The sequence below is a fragment of the Mus caroli genome, unplaced genomic scaffold, assembly GCF_900094665.2.
Source record: "Mus caroli unplaced genomic scaffold, CAROLI_EIJ_v1.1 scaffold_15407_1, whole genome shotgun sequence".
Lineage (NCBI taxonomy): Eukaryota > Metazoa > Chordata > Mammalia > Rodentia > Muridae > Mus > Mus caroli.
In genome coordinates, this window is record NW_018388965.1 from 7,325 (window position 1) to 18,922 (window position 11,598).

The following is an 11,598-nucleotide window of genomic DNA, read 5'->3' on the forward strand; positions in this document are numbered from 1 at the left end:
GAGCATGTGGGACTTTTGGGATAGCATTGGAAATGTAAATGAAATAAATACCCATTTTAAAAAATGCAAAGCTTCTGTGAGGCAAAGGACAATTTGTCAATAGGACAAAATGACAGCAAACAGATTGGCAAAAGATCTATACAAATCCTACATCTGAAAGGGGACTAATATCCAATATATATACCTCAAGTAGTTAGACTCCAGAACATAAAATAACCCTACTTTAAAAATGGGGCATAGAGCTGAACAAAGAATTTTCAACTGAGGAAACTCGAATGGCTGACAAGCACCTAAAGAAATGTTCAACAGCCTTAGCAATCAGGGAAATGCAAATCAAAACAGCCCAAAATTCACCACAAACCAGTCAGAATGGCTAAAATCAAAAATTCAGGTGGCAGCAGATGCCGGCAAGGATGTAGAGAAAGAGGAATACTCTTCCATTATTGGTGGAATTGCAAGCTGATAAAACCTCTCTGGAAATCAGTTTAGTGGTTCCTCAGAAAATTGGACATGGTACAGTCTGAAGATCCAGCTATGCCACTTCTGGGCATATACTCAGAAGATGCTCTAACATGTAATAAGGACACATGCTCCACTATGATCATAGCAGCCTTATTTATAATAGCCATGAGCTGGAAAGAACCCAGATTTCCTTTAACAGAGGAATGGATAAAAAAAAATTGTTACAATTACACAATGGATTACTACTCGGCTATTGACAATGATGAATTTATGAAATTCTTTTTAAACAATTTTTATTAGATATTTTCTTCTTTCACATTTTACATACTATCGTGAAAGTCCCCTATACCCTGCCCTGCCCTGGCNCCCAACCCACCGACTCCTGCTTCTTGGCCCTGGCTTTCCCCTGTACTCAGGAATATAAAGTTTGCAAGACCAAGGGGCCTCTCTTTTCTATGATGGCCGACTAGATCATCTTCTGATACATATGCTGCTAGAGGCACAGGCTCTGGGGTACTGGTTAGTTCATATGGTTGTTCCTCCTATAGGGTTTCAGACCCCTTCAGCTAATTGGGTAATTTCTCTAGGTCCTCCATTGGGGGCCCTGTGTTCCATCCAATAGATGACTGTGAGCATCCACTTCTGTGTTTCCTAGGCCCAGGCATAGTCTCACAAGACTCATCCACCTCATCTCCAAACTTGTCTCTTTAACTCCTTCCANGCATGGGTATTTTATTCCCTATTCTAAGGAGCAATGAACTATCCACACTTTGGAGTTCCTTCATCTTAATTTTCATGTATTTTGCAAATTGGTTCTTGGGTATTCTAAGTTTCTGGGCTAATATCCACCTAACAGTGAGTGCATATCAGGTGAGTACTTTTATGATTGGGTTACATCCTCTGGATCCATCCATTTACCTGAGAATTTCATAAATTAATTGTTTTTAATAGCTGAGTGGTACTCCGTTGTGTAAATGTACCACATTTTCTGTATCCATTACTCTGCTGAGGGTCAGCTGGGTTCTTTCCAGCTTCTGGCTATTATACATAAGACTGCTATGAACATAGTGGAGCATGTGTCCTTATTACTAGTTGGAACATCTTCTTGATATATGCCCAGGAGAGGTATTGCTGGATCCTCCGGTAGTACTATGTCCAATTTTCTGAGGAACTGCCAGACTGATTTCCAGAGTGGTTGTACCAGTTTGCAAACCCATCAGCAATGGAGGAGTGTTCCTTTTTCTGCACATTCTTGCCAGCATCTGCTGTCAACTGAATTTTTGATAATTAAGGATGTTGAACATTTTTCTCAGCCATTTGGTATTCTTCAGTGAGAATTCTTTGTTTAGCTCTGTACTCCATTCTTTAATGATGTAGTTTGCATTTCTATAGTCCAGCTTCTTGAGTTCTTTGTATATATTGGATATTAGTCCCCTATCAGATATAGGTTTGGTAAAAATCCTTTCCCAATCTGCTGGTTGTTGGTAGCAATTAGATAACACAATTGTCCTGATCTCTGAATTGGGCCTCTCCCCCTGAGAAGAAAAGGGGGTCAAAAGCGGGCCACCGACACACCGCTCCAAGAGCAACCACAGAATGTTCCAGCCCTAAGTCAGCGCCAGATGTCCTGACCACAAGATGTACCCTGATACCATGAAGTTCCTGCTTCCCCGTGTAGCTGCCAAAAGAAAAATTTCCACTGCCCCACCCCTCCTGCTGAGAAGTACTTGTACTTCCCCTTTTGCTTATGTATTTCCACTACCCCACCCCTCCTGCTGAGAAGTACTTGTACTTCCCCTTTTGCTTGTGCATTTCCACTGCCCCATCCCTCCTGCTGAAAAGTACTTCCCCTTTTGCTTGTGCATTTAAGCCTTGAGCCTTGCTGAATACAGTGACACCTTGCTGCTAATCAGACTACTTCCGGGTGTTCTTGCACTTGGTGTCCGTCTCTCCCTTCCCCCATTTGGTTCTTAGGAGAAGGTACCCTTGAGACCCTCGAATAAGTGGACCCGCTGGACGGGTCAAGTGGCGCCCAATGTGCGGCATGAGGTACGACCACCCCCCCCGGACAATGGATTCAAGAGGTACCGCATAGACAGTGAGACAGTTCCCCACCACTTCTCTCGAGTGTCACGGACGTCGAGAGGTAAACCTGGGCATAAAATTGTTGTCCCATTCACCATGGGGAATGTTCTGTCCAAAGAGACATTTTTTATTCAAGAGATGAAGGGGTCTCTTTAGGAGAGAGGGATAAGAGTTAAGAAAAAGGATTTAATAAAAATTTTTTGTTTTGTGGACGAGAGATGTCCATGGCTGGTATTGAATGGTCCTGAAATACACCCTTTAACTTGGAATAAAATAGNCAAAGATATCAATGCTTTGATAAAGCAAGGAGAAGATGTCCCTGAGTCCTTTTTTAGCTATTGGGAAATCGTCAGAGATCTCCTTAAAAAGGCAGAAGAGGGCAGAGAAGGCGCCCACCTCTTAGCCCTTACTGAAGATTTTTTAGAAAACTCCCAATTGCCATCTTGCAAAAGCTAAACTAAGCCACCAGTGAATCGTCAGTCTCGGCCATCATCGATTATGGATGCCCCAGTCCCTAAGGATTCCCTGCCTTCCCCTCTTTCTCCCCAAATTACATTAGATTCTAGAAAAGGGGCTACTACTCGACCCCTGTTAGGCCAAAAAGGATTTACCCCATTTTATATAAGGAGTTGTCAGATGAACCCCTCGATCCTGCCTCGGAGGCAGAATTGAATGAAGAAGCCTTTAAATATGAACAAGACCACTATGGTCCTGGGCCCAGTGTCTATCTTACCATCAAGCCCTTCAATTTCCACCCTCCTCCTTATTTGCCCCCCTTTCCCCCTAATCCTCAGCCTAATCCTCGGCCTGTATTGCTGGCCCCTTTGTCCATTCAGTGATTACTTCAAAATAAAGGAGAACTTCAGACTCAGATTACCAATCTTAAAGATGTTTTAGGGCTTCAAAAGGAGCTACAAGACCTCAGTCTAGAGACTCAGAGTCTACCAAGAGCCCTCATGGGGAACCTTCAAGGTCCCATCTCAAAAAATCCTCAAACTGGCCGCAAAGGTCCCTCTAAGAAACAAGGGAATAAAAAATTGGCTTTTCCTGTCCTCACTCGAGCTCAAGCCCATCAGGCTGCTCCAGGTCATGAGTACCCCCCCACTGGCTCCTCTGAAAAAGATCAGGGGAAAACAGAGAGTGATGAGGAGGAGGATCAAGCAAACTCTGATTCCGATGAGGGTGGCATGTCCCTCAATGAAGAGTTGGACACCAACAGCCAACCAGTCTACAAAAAGCTAAAACTGAGACATGTAAAAGATCTTCATTCAACAGTCAAAAATTATGGGGTTAATGCCCCATTCACAGTATCTATATTAGAAGGTTTAGCAGGAGAAGGCTACTTGATACCCAATGAATGGAATAAAGTTGTTCAGTCTATCCTCACTAGAGGCCAATATTTAACTTNGAAGTCAGAGTTTGTGGACAGAGGAGAAAATTTGGCTGCAAATAATAGAAAGAATCCTACTAGTAAGACAGCCTCCTGGACTGCTGATAAAATCTGCGGTAAAGGCAATTTCGCTGCAGACATAAAACAATTAGGGCTCTCCCCTGGTGTCCTCACCCAGACGGCACAGGCAGCCCTGGCAGCTTGGCGTGCTGTCCCTGCTGCAGGGGCACTGACTACACCCCTAACCAAGATTATACAAGGGCCCCAAGAGTCCTATGCGCAGTTCATTGCCAGATTGCAGGAAGCAGCTGAGAGAATTTTGGGACCTGAGGAAAGTGAGGATCTGTTGGTCCGACAACTTGCTCTTGAAAACGCCAATTCAGCATGCAGGACTGCCCTGAGAGGTAAAAACAAGAGTTTAGATATAAATGGTATGATCAAGCTTTGTAATGAGGTAGATGTGTTTTCCCAACAAGTTTCTAAGTCTATTAACCTGGCCATTGGGGCTGCTCTAACTCCAGCTCCAAGATTGGTGCTGAGCCCCATTGGCCCGAGTTAGAAGTAGACATCTGTGTCCTTGCATTGGGTGCAGACGCCGCCTGGGGCACCCCTGATTATTATATGCCTCAATTAACAGCAGTTAACACAGGTGATAAAAAGATTGATCCAGGTTGCAGCAGTGATATACGTTGTGCTGCCCTGGTCTTACACACTGGAGGTATATATGTCTGTCCAGGAACTCATAAAGATAGATCTCTAAATTATAAATGTGGCTATGAAAATGATTTTTATTGCGCCTCTTGGGGCTGTGAAACCACTGGGGATACCTATTGGACCCCATCCTCCTCTTGGGATTATGTCACAGTTAAATGACTTTACCCCAATTCCAAAGTCACCTCCCCTAGAAAACAACCCCTTAATAGCTATTGTTCCCACAATGCTTCTAGACAAGGGTGATGCAACCCATTACAAATTGGCTTTACAACAGCCGCAAGGGCTGCTGACTGGACCAAGAGAGGATTCTCTTGGGGGTTGCACATATATAAAGAGGGCACAGATTGGAGATTGACATTCAAGATTAAAAAAAGGAAGTCCCCAACAAATATAAAGCATCTATAGTACATAACCCCCAATTACATCACCCTAAGTCCCCAAACAGTCCCCGACTCCCAGGTACCTACCCCCTGTTCCTGCCCCAGGGCATGCCATGACCCTATTTCAGCCCACTCTCCCTGCGCACCCCCCCTCCTGCTTCCACTGATTTACTGTGGTCTATATTGAACACTTCTGCTTTAGCCTTGCTGGATAAGACACAAAGAGATAATGCATTAGAATTTGAAGATCGTTGGATGTGCTTTTCTGCTTCCCCACCCTCTTTTGAGGGCATAGCCTTATTTGGAGAGTTTACCCTGCTTTCAGATGCTAGGCAGCTTCCCTTTGAATCAGTTCAGTTTACCTTGACAGAAGTCTCTGGGGTAGGAAGTTGTGTGTTGAGCCCAAGTATGCTTCTGCCGCGGCCCTTGCTACAGATTTGCAATAATACGTTTAGAGTAAATAAAAATAGGTATTCTTATCTTCTTGCCCCAAATGATACCTTTTTGGCATGTTCCACTGGCCTTACACGGTACATTATTATACAAGATTTTATAAATAATAGAGATTATTGTGTCTTGGTTCAGCTTTTTCCAAATTTTAGTATTCATGAGTCAGATGACTTACTGAAGTTTTGGGATCAAGGTGCCTCCTTGCCATCCCTCCACAAAAGAGAGCCTATCTCAGCAGTAACCCTTGCAGTCCTTCTTGGCCTGGGTGCTGCTGGGACCAGGACCAGAATCGCAGCCCTTGTGTCCTCTCATCAGAATGTGCACAATTACCATCTGCTCAATGAGGCTATTAGCCAAGATATAGAGAATATAAAAAGGGGCCTAGATGATCTTACTGATTCCTTGGTCTCCCTTTCAGAAGTTGCCCTTCAAAATAGAAGGGGATTAGATTTGCTCTTTCTACAACAAGGAGGCTTATGCACTGCACTTAAGGAAGAATGCTGATATGTTGATAAAACTGGATGAGTTAAAGATAGCAGTGCCAAGGTTACTGCCAGTTTAGAAAAAAGAAAAAGAGAGAGAGAACAACAAGAGTCATGGTTCCAAAATTGTTTTTCAACCTCCCCCTGGCTTTTGACCTTCTTGCCCTCCCTTTTGGGGCCCCTATTTGGACTCCTATTGTTGATTTCCTTCGGTCCTTGGGCATTTCAGAAATTGACCCGATTTGTTAAATCTCAAATTGATTCATCTCTTTCAAGTGCATCTGTTTCAGTTCATTACCATCGCTGGACATTGGCAATAACAAGCAGGTTACTGGAGAAGACTCAGACGTGGATACCGCTTCATCACCCTCGTCTCGGGGAGAGAGACTCAATTTCCATAAAATGCTTAAGTAAGATCATTCCCCTAGACCTAAATTCTGCCATCAGTCTCATGCCACAAATCATTTATAGATTGCCTTAGTCTGTGCTTCCGACATGGTAATATACATTCTCACCACATTGGAAACTAAACAGTCATCCCAGGCTAGACACATTGAGAAATTGGAACTTGAAGCCATTGCCCGTGAGAGTTGTAAGGCTAAGCACTGCACAGAGATTAGTCTGGAAGCTGTTAGACAGTCTCTGAGAGGCATGTCTGATTGCATGAAGGCTGAGTGCCCTAGGGTCCTTCCCCCAGGAAAAATGGCACAGGAGCAGGTCAGGGTTACTCTGGGTAAAAATCTGTGGGCATAAGAGTCAATCCTGTACATGGCCCCTAACATTGTACACTGGAGATCAGACCTCTACCTCTACCCACAGAGCTTGCTTTGTTCCTAAATCCCTTGGCTAGCCCAGGTTATACCCAACAGACTGGAACTATTAATTCAAGCCTCATAGATGACTTGTCCTTGTGTCCTTCGTGGTTTTAGAGAATCACCCAGTGAGCAAACAGATGTTTAGGCAGTCGTTAAAAACATGGCTACAAATTTATTATACAATATGCCTTTATAAAAATATTAAAATGGGGGAGTTGGTAGTCTTTTTGTCTTGTTGTTAGTATCTTTTTCCATACAGAACCTATGCAATTTCATGAGGTCCCCTTTTGTCGATTCTTAATCTTAGAGCACAAGCAAAAATATGTAATGCTTCACGAATTGCCTGTCATCCTTGAGCAGGGGCCATGCTAATCTTCTCTATATCATTCCAATTATAGTATATGTGCTGCCGAGTGACCACAAATTCATGAAATTCTTAGGCAAATAGATAGAACCAGAAAATATCATCCTGTGTGAGGTAGCCCAATCACACAAGAACACACATGGTATACACTCAATGACAATTGGATATTAGCCCAAAAGCTTGAATTAACCAAGATACAATTCACAAATCACACGAAGCTCAAAGAAGGAAGATCAAAGTGTAGGTGCTTCAGTCCTTCTTAGAAGAAGAACAAAACACTCACAGGAGCAAATATGGAGATAAAGTGTAGAGCAGAGACTAAAGAAAAGGCCATCCAGACACTGTCCAACCTGACGATCAACCCCAAATAAAGTTACCAAACATAAACACAGACTTTATAATGGATGCCAAGATGTGCATGTTGTTAGCAGCCTTATATGGCTGTCTGCTGAGAGGCCCTGCCAGAGTCTTACAAATACAGAGGCAGATGCTGGCAGACAACTATTGGACAAAGTGAGGGATCCACAATAGAGGAGTTAGAGAAAGGACCAAAGGAGTTGAAGGGGATTACAACCCCACAGGAAGAGCAGCAATATCAACCAACCAGTCACTCAAGGACTCTCAGAGACTAAGCCATCAACAAAGGAGTACAAATGGCTCCAGCTGCATATGTAGAAGAGGATGGCCTTGTTATGCATCAATGGAAGGGAGGTCCTTGATCCTATGAAGGCTCTAAAGATGTCCCAGTGTAGGGGAACTGAGGATGGAGAGGTGGTAGTGAGTATGTTGGTGAAGGAAGGCCCTCATAGAAGCAAAGGGAGGGAGGATGGGATAGGGTGATCCTTCAGAAGGGGGGAAAGGTCAGGAAAAAGGGATAACATTTGGAATGTGAATAAAGAAAATATTCAATAAAAAATAAAATAATGAAATGTCTTTCTACTTTAAGAAATATTTCTTAGTATTGCTTGGTTTTTGGATACTAAGTTGTACATTTTGGCTATATGTTTGGGTATTAGCTTCTATTCAGATGTATGCTTTCTAAACTTTTCCACCATGTTCTAGTTTGATACCTCATACCAATGCTTATTTCTGCTCCTATGCAGAAGCTGTGCAGCCCAGTGCAATCGCACAATCCCACTTGCCCACCTGCCTTATTCCCAGCACCTTTGGTGCTATGCAAGATATCACTGCCCAGATCTAGTTCTGGGTTTTCTTCTAGTAGTTTTATGCTTTTATGTCTTATATCCAGGTCTTTAATTCATTGTACTTGAGATAAATTTCCAATTGTGCCTGAAATCATTAGGCTATATGCTTTAATACATACTATCTTCATTGCCATTCATACTTTCTTAGAACTATAAAGAATAAACACTTGTCCTCCTTAGACCAATGCTTTGCCTAGAGTCACCAGAGCTCATTTCATCCATAGTTTGATAAGGTCAATATGGTCAAAAAGAACTGACCCTCTACATCAGCAGGATCCAGGTCTGACTCCAGAGTCAAAACCTTCAGATAGCAGATAAGAATCCAACTTCAAAGAGTTAGATGTATCATTGCTTAGACTGAAGGCATCAAAGTGTTTTTTCTTTTCTTCTATCTTTACATTAAAAAGTAAACACTCATTCAAGTGTAAGCACAAATCCAAGTGGTAACAGGAAAATATCAGGGTCCTCTTCATCATCATCTGCTTACACCAAATGCAGCAAGCAAACAGGACGACCAAGGTCTGTCACAAGGAAGCTGTAAGAACAAAAATGTCAACAAGACCATGAGGAAAAAACCCTCTCCTTCTGAATTTATACTTTTTCCATGCAGGACCTCTCGAAGAACATTCCCTACACAGACGGACAAAAACACACAAACATGACACACACACACACACACACATATGCACTCAGACAAAGACACAGACACAGTAACATGCATAAGCCGCACACACACACATACACACACACACACTTCCTTGTTGTGGATAGCCCTGGGGCTAATTATATTTGATGTTAACTCCATTCTCCTGAGGTGCTTGCAAACAAGGAATGAGTAAGCACTCAGGTGATTTCCTGTAAACCTGCTTCTCACCTTAATTTTTGAAATAAAAGAGAGCTGAAGATTGGGCAGTTATAAAGGAAGGTAGAGAGGGAGGAGAGAGAGGAAGGAGAAACTGGAAGAGGGAGAGGATGCAGAGAAGGAGGAAAAAGAAAAGTGGAGCTGAAGTACGTATTCTGGAGAAACCTCAAGTTCTAAGGGGTCTCATAGATGTGGAAGATGGGAGTTTAGCAGTAGATCTGCCCAATCTAGGGACACAGCATGTAATCATATTAACTGTGCTGTGATTTCATTGCCTGGACATATTTGGGAGGAGATTTTCCACAAGAAAATGGCACCCAACATATTGATTTAAATCCAGCTAACCTGAGATAAAAATTCACTGCCCCCCAACTCCTGAATCGAGATTGGGCAGAGACCTAGGCTGTAGCAGTATGGATTTGAACCTGACTAAATCTAAGGGGCCTACAGAGAACAACAGAGAGGCATCTTTGCCTGAAAGAGCCTTTCTATGTTTGCCTCCCTGTATTCTTTGCTCCCCACACTGCCTCACCCATCTACAAACAGGGACACAGACAAATCACAACTTTTTACACTCAGCTTCTCCCTGTAAATAAAGAATNGGGAGACAAAGGTACAAAGGACTCTGGACCAGGTATTTCACTTCTATAAAGACAGAAATATAACCTTTTGATACTTGAAGAAGGTGTAAAGATATAGTGCTCTAATAATCTTCCAGGATACTACTATTCTGTCTACTGTGGGTTCCACTGGAATTTTGGGTTTAAATCCTGGTTTGAAAAGCTGCCTCTTAGAAGTAGTTGTAGTACCTAAAGACGGGAAATTTTACCTACGGTTCAGAACAAGATAGGGAATATTTGTGACTGAGTCCAAGAGAGCAGTGATAATCACCTGCTATGAATATAGGTATTAATTAATAGAAGTCTGTGGCTCTAGGTAAAGAGCATAACAGATAGATATTATAATAGGTATTAATTAAATAAATATTTGTGGCTCCAGGTAGAGAGTTTAACAAATAGATATTATAATGGGGATTAATTAATGTCTGTGGCTCAAGGTAGAGAGCACCCTAATAAGTCTTACAGGATACTCATATTCTGTCTAACATTGGCTCCACAGAAATTTTTGGTTTTATCCTGGCTTGACAAGCTGCTTCTTATAAGCAGATGTAGACAGAAAAGAGAAAAGAGGAAAGGAAAGAAGAAAGGAAAGAGGAAAGAAAAAACGCGAGGAATGAGGCAAAGAAAGAGGCAAGGAAAGAAAAATAGAAGTGTGAATTTATTGTTTTAAAAATGGTATAATAAAGTCTGCAGGAGACTCACATTCTGTCTAATGTGGGCTCCATGGGAATTTGGGTTTAAATCCCGACATGACAAATTAGAAAGGCCTAAATAGGCTAAAATGTGTGTGATTTTGAGTATTGTGGTTGTTTTATTGTTCCTCTGGAACAGAGGGCAAGCTACAGGTTTTCCTGGTTACCAGCTGAAGGATATGCTGATTTGGGGAAAAGGTTTTACCTTTGTGTTTTTGGAAAAGATGATTAAGTTATTTATACCTTCCATAGTTTTGTGGATAAGATTTGATAGAGGGAGACCACCCATGAGAACTAGATTCCAGAGAATCAAACAAAAAAGTTATCTTAATGATACTAAAATTTCATTTGGAGATTTATATATTACAGAATATGTAGTTTCGTTGAATTTCATTGTCAGACATACTGAACTGACCTGCCTGAAAACCTGATGTCTTGGTTTTTCATCTGGATAGAGTCAGGACACAGACATCAGAGACTAATACAATCATTGGTGTGGCCTTCTTAAGTCCAACTAACTCCCCCATTTCCCTACTCTTCCCCCTACCTTCAAAAAATATCTCAACGCCCATATTCAGCTTGAAGAAGTTATGAAGAGATGTTGTCCCAGTTCCTAAGCTTTGGAACTGGGAGTGGTTATTATAGGTTGTCTATGTTACTAAAAATTTTGAAATGGAGGACTTAGACCCAGTCCTTCTATTGCTGTTATTATAAACAGATCTGAGATGTGTAAGCCCTTCAGTTAAGGGCCAAATAGGAAATTCATGATCTGAGTTTATCTTTAGAGTGTTTTCATTTTATTTAATTTGAAATGGCTGAGAGTAGTTAACATACAACAGTCAAGATTACAAGACATAGTTGGTTTTCAAAAACATCATAAATCCACAGAGTGTGTCCTTTAATGTTATTAATTCAATAAATGAGGCCAAACATCTATGGTCACTTGATCTTTATCAAAGGCTCTAAAACCATCCAGTGGGAAAAGGGCAGCATTTTTTTATTGGATATTTTCTTTATTTACATTTCAAATGTTATCCCAAAAGTTCCATGTAACCTCACCCATCCTGCTCCTCTACC

General features: G+C 41.9%; 1 non-coding gene across 1 annotated transcript; it reads right to left on the reverse strand.

The window, feature by feature from the left end:
* Positions 1-7,094: 7,094 nt before the first annotated feature.
* LOC115030275 lies at positions 7,095-7,199 on the reverse strand. Its single transcript, XR_003835864.1, has one exon. It is a non-coding gene; the product is annotated as a U6 spliceosomal RNA (small nuclear RNA).
* Positions 7,200-11,598: the final 4,399 nt, after the last annotated feature.